The sequence below is a fragment of the Myxine glutinosa genome, chromosome 9 (assembly GCF_964187855.1).
Source record: "Myxine glutinosa chromosome 9, kmMyxGlut1.1, whole genome shotgun sequence".
NCBI lineage: Eukaryota > Metazoa > Chordata > Myxini > Myxiniformes > Myxinidae > Myxine > Myxine glutinosa.
The window spans coordinates 94,418,845-94,424,844 of NC_136269.1; the positions used below are offsets into that span (position 1 = coordinate 94,418,845).

Below are 6,000 nucleotides of genomic sequence, written 5' to 3' on the forward strand. Positions count from 1 at the left end.
AAGGCTCCTTCCAAAAACAAAAGTAATAACAACATTAATTATTCCATAATAATATTATCGTTATTACAAAATAATAACAATAGTAATAATAATTCACAGTAATACTAATAAGGACAACTCGAACTGCGAGCAGTGATGATAGGCTTCCAGGCAAAATGGCAGCTATACCACATGACTGATGACATCATCATTTTCAATAATATTTGATCATGGGTAGTTGATCATATCTGTAAATTTTGGTTTGGATCGGTTAAGTGGTTCTAGAGATATAGATTTTCAATTATTTTTCCTTGAATCCAAGATGGCCACCATACCATGTGACTGACGATGGATGGGTTTGGGACACAAGATTGGACTTGGTGGATGAGTTGGTGGACGGACGCAACTTGGTGGACGCAACTTGGTGGATGAGTTGGTTTAGTGAAAAGAGCAAGCTGATTAGATTTTGGTTCAGGTCCAAATCCAGATCCAGCCTATCAGTGGGATACAAAACGTAAACTGTTCACCAGGTGGAGGTATGCTCTCTACTGAGTGCCGTTCTAGTTCCCCATGCAGAGTTCTTTACAATGAGCCACATTTCAATTTTTTCCATAGAGTGGCTTTGGAGATAAGGAGGTCCAAAGTTTTTCGGATTTTCCAAGGTGGTGCCCGCACCACATGACCTATGACGTCATAATTAGTAAAACATTTCTACATGGGCAGACGTATACTATGGTGAAAATTTCGTGTCAATCAGACCAACGGTTGCCGAGAATATGAATTTTAAAATGCAGACACGTACATTCACAACTGCGATCCCTTAACCCCGCTTTACGCTTCGCGAGCTCAGGGTAATTAATTATCGGATCGAGATCCGGATTCACCAAAATCTAATAAATTCGTTCTTGTCACATACCGAACCTCTTCACTAAATTTGATCCGAATCTGTCCACAACTTTTTAAGATATCCTGTTCACAAACAAACAGACGAACAAACAGACAGGAGTGAAAACATAACCTCCATGCACTTTCGGTGTCGGAGGTAATAATATTGTGAATGTGCACTTCCCATTTTTTCAGATTGTTTTGAATCTGAACACCTCAGAACTTCTACAGAGGTAACTTCATTCATACCCTTGTTTCCCATTGTACGATGGACATGGGGTTGGGGTCGTTTACCGAAAGACATCATCACTGTATTTATCGGGATTTAACCAAACATGGTTGTCTTCACACCAAACATCAAGTGATGACAATGTATTCTGTATCCAGCCATGTCTGATACTGTTCCAGTCCTAAGAAAGAGCAAATGACATGTCATTTACATATTTCCAATGTTTTACCGGCCTCGCAACTTAATTTACCAGAGCAAGAAACACAAAGGCCCTAACAACATGTCTTGTGGTACACCTGCTTGCATTGATTTCCATGGAAACAGCACTTTTTCATAACGGATGCTGTGGGTGTTGTTGTTGTTGTTGTTGTTGTTGTATAGCCCTGGACAGTTCTCTCGAACAATCCGGCTGCACAGAGACAGTCGATCAATATCCCAAGAACGACCCAGAGATTCCCCACATCGAGGATGGTGTACCACACCTTCACTAGGTCAGGGCCGAGAGAGAGAGAGAGAGAGAGAGAGAGAGAGAGAGAGTGTGTGTGTGTGTGTGTGTGTGTGTGTGTGTGTGTGTGTGTGTGTGTGTGTGTGTGTGTGTGTGTGTGTGTGTGTGTGTGTGTGTGTGAGAGTGTGTGTGTGTGTGTTTGAGAGAGAGAGAGTGTGTGTGTGTGTGTGTGTGTGTGAGACAAAGACGAGGGAAAGGGCCGGTCCATGTGGACCGATCCAGCATGCTGACCTTGACCGCGCTGCCCTGATGAATCGGGGCAGCAGGGAAGAATGGGAAAGATTTGGCTCCAGACCTGTGTTATATGGTACAACCAATGCGAAGAGGCATCCCCGATGGTTGCCCAGATGTTGTTCTTCCTCTGGGTAAGAAAAATCCAATGGATAAATAGATGGTTTTACTTCAAAATCAACACTTTTTTTATGATCATCATGTGATCGACTCTATCAAAAGCTCTATTAAAATCAGTAGACATGATCGTTGTAATGTTGGCCTCATTTTCTGCATTTCTGCTCGTCTAATCCATGAATGACGTCGACAGGGCAATGAGTGGTGGGATTGTCCAGGCCATGCACCATACTGTTTTGGATGAAGTTGAGGGCTCATGTCTGAAAGAAGATGCTTGTAGATAGATTTTTGCTCATTATGCAATCAAACAAACCTTGAGATAATATTTCATCCCACATGAACTTCTTACATGAAAATGGGTGTGCAGCAACTCAAACTCAAAAAAATGAATAGAGGAAAAAACATTAAAGCTTCAATTTAACCGTTTTCTTATCCCATCCATGTCAAGGTAGTTATAGTGGCCAACAATTTGAATCGCACTTAAGAACTAAAAATTACCTGAAATGTAGTTTGGCGTCGTATCACTGCTTCGGACAATGAAAATTAAAATCTGAAATAAAATGACATTTCCCATTAATATATCTGATGTTGATAATACATATAAAAATCTTACTATAATTCACCAAATGTCTGTCTGTCTGTTCCCAGGTACCGCAAAAATGGCTGAACCGATCGCAATGAAATTGTGGGTGGGTAATCCTGGGACACCCCTGGAGTAAAATAGGCTATATTGTTTTTCCAATTTTTTTTCCAATTTTCCAGTTTTTCCAAACACGATGGAATAATATTTACCGATATGAACAGCGATGTGGCTTTTATTGAAATTCTACAAATACTGTTTAGATTTTGATGATTTGTGTGTGATATGATTTAACGCATGTTTATCTAAATCGTTTAAAATTAAAAAAAGCCTTCAATTTCTGATATTTTGCCTTTTCATTTGGGCCTCCCAATTGAAGCACCGCCCGTAGGGTGGGTGCCGTTGCTAGTTAATATACATTGGATGTAACCTTGGTTGTATCATATCTGTCTTCATTAACAAGTGAATATGAGAACTATTCAGTAGTTTGACGTCACGTTATGTTGTCCACGTATTAAAAAACAGTGGTGTGTCATTGGCATGCCTATTCAACCAGACTGCAAGTCCTCCATTCACTCTTGCATTCATCTTACAGCAACATCTTACAGCAACTTAAATTATTTAAGGAACTTGTAACAGAACATGGAAGGAGATATTGGAAGAATTCTTTCATAAAACATCTTTATTTCAAAATACAAGCATGTGGAAATGTAGTGTCGGTTGTCGATCTCCATTCTTCTGTCGCCATAAGTATAAGACCATGGTAAGACGTGATGGTGAAGACGAGACATGGGTTGTCTAGTCTGGCTTTCATTCCTGAGGAAATGTGATCTGATTACAAGCTGTCATCTTGGTGCTTTTCAAACAGGAAATTGCATGATGGAAAATGATTTTTTTTCCCCACTTCAGCTCGCTTTCCCCATATCCTGCGCGTTCTTGTGGATATTAAACATTGTGTGGCTTTTATACAGTTTATTATCCATGGAAGAACTTGTACGTGTGCTATAGCACATGCGGAATGAATTACATGAAGGAGGCATGAATGAATTACCTTATGTGGTGGCATATCAGATTCTAAACTTTGCTTTCTGCACCATGAGGCAAGTGCTCTGAAAGCCAAGCAGTCGCACTTGTTTTAACATGCGTTTTTATGCAATTTATGGCAAAATTCCTGTATGTGTGTCAAGCACAGGTTTGACCACCCAGCCTCATTAGGATACTTCTACATTTGAATTGCCTCGAGTTGTCAGCTGAGTGTGCCCAAGAGGCTACCGTAGAAAATGCAGGATGCTTACTTCGTAGGGAAAGGTTCAGCAGTGAAGCATGATGTGAGTATCGCATGTGAAAAGAAAGACTCATTATGAAACTTTATTTACGACGCAATGGAAAGCGAGTCTTTATAAGACTCGAGTCGGTCAGCATCGATGGAAAATGGAGACGATGAATCTCCACAGCTGAATGTTGAGATGGATACGCTAACCACTTCTGCACCGTCTTTCCCACGGCAGTTACCATACTTCTCTGAAAGTTTGGTCGAGGAAATTCATTGCCTTTATTTATGATACGCATTCGAGCCAAAGGCAAGTTGTAGTTATAAGAGATTCTTGATTATTGAATAAAGCTGTGTCAAGCTAAGTTGCCAGCTTTTATCTTCCAGGCACCTGGAATATTTTCCAATGTACAGTTTCCAGTTTTGCTGCAGCATTGAGATAAACTTATCTAATGGCACAAATGTCCAGTGCTCAGTTCATTGCTCAAGTCGAAAGTTCAATACGTCACATATATCATAACAAAATGAATTCGACAAAGGTAATTCGCATGAAAAGGTGCTTTGAAATAATAAAATTGTCTTAAATTCAAGCCAGTTGATCAAGCTTTGTTTGTGATTTATTTTCAGAGCTTTGTTTGTGACTTATTTTCAGGATTATGGGATGACGAGCACATGGGGCCACAGTCATGAGTCGAAGTATCTCGAGAGACAAAATCTTGAGGTTTTTTTTTTTCTAGGAGTTGCTGCAGGTCATGCAGGCTCTCCTCACCCACTCACATGTCGAGACCAGCAAAGTGAAGTCTAAATGACAAGATAGAGACTCCAATCATCATGAACCAGATCAGCAGTGAACTCTTGCAAATAAGACTTGAGTGTTGATTGATTGCCCTCCCCAGATTTTGTATCTACATTACACATAAGTTATCCGCATCCATTTTTGAAGTAGACCACACATGTGCTATGTGAAGGACAGAAGATCTTAACATGGCTTTGCACAATTGTAAAATAAAAAACACCACAGTTATATTTTTCTCCCTCTGGAGAGTGCTGCCCGTCACCCTAAAACGAATCAGCAGAAAAATCAGTGCCACCGGCATCACATTAATATCATAACTCATTCTCCTGCCCCCATGGTCCCATCCCACATGTTACCCTCCCTTTAATGATGACATAAGGTGGAAAGCAAGGAGAAGTTGACTTTTCAGCCATTATAACTTCATCAAGGGGTTAACTCTATTGCTCTGATGAAGGGTAAATGACCAAAACGTCAGTTCCCTGGGGGCTGTGGCACGACCCCCCCCCCCCCCCCGAGCATGTGACGGTATATATCACGAGTAAGAAAAATAATCTTATCCTGAGCAGCTAACTAGTTGGTGGTGTTTTTATTATTACTGAAATGTTTTTGCAGCAGAAATTACTTAAATGACAAGAATTCTGGGCAGTCAAGATATAAAAAGTGTCAATTTTACTTTTACGTACATTGCATGTGTTAATTGAATAATTATACAAAGTATCTTCAAGTTTCAGTTTGTCAGAAAGTTTTCTAAGGAATCTTTTACAGAACTTCAAGTTCAAACTCTTTTTTTTTAACTTCCTCCCCTCTTTTGTCTCACCACTGAGCTCCACTCCTGACTTCCTCACCGACATATAACCAGCAACAACAACAAAAGAGTCCTGTTTGTAATTTTGTGACTGCATCTTTGAAGTGGTATTTGCTTTCATGGCAAAGTTCCAAAATATCTCACATTGGAACTATTGTTTAAATAACCCACCATGCTATTCCATGGTTTATTCTGTATCCATCATGCCTTGATACATTCATTATGGCTATTTTCTGCGTTTGCAATTATTAGACAACTGTCTTTTAAGACCCCCTCGGAAATTTATTTTCGCGTAAGGTAATGGAAAACAAAAGAATACTCCAACCTAGCCCCCTGTTACACCTTCCATCACCACCCAACCACTCCTGCCGACCTGCTTCAAACTCTCTCAACTTGGCCTGCATTTTATGATGTATTATTTGTGACTCAAATGAGACAACATAATGAATAGATTGCTGAGAAAATGGCTTCACATACCTACCTTATGTAACAGCACTGATTATAATGTTGTAACCCAGGATAAGAATATAATTATTTAGACCATTTTTTGTTCAAAATTTTATCATAGTTTCCCTCTCCACGTAACCATTGCCCACACCCATC

The 6,000-nt window shown here is 39.9% G+C and overlaps 1 long non-coding RNA gene across 2 annotated transcripts in view; it reads left to right on the forward strand.

The window, feature by feature from the left end:
- The window catches only part of LOC144893641 (uncharacterized), a 63,291-nt gene extending 58,898 nt beyond the window's left edge, over positions 1-4,393 (forward strand). For both annotated transcript variants that reach the window (XR_013624563.1, XR_013624565.1), the window contains exon 3: positions 2,595-4,393. This is a non-coding gene — a long non-coding RNA (uncharacterized LOC144893641). The remainder of the gene's footprint in view (positions 1-2,594) is intronic.
- The last annotated feature ends 1,607 nt before the right edge of the window (positions 4,394-6,000 follow it).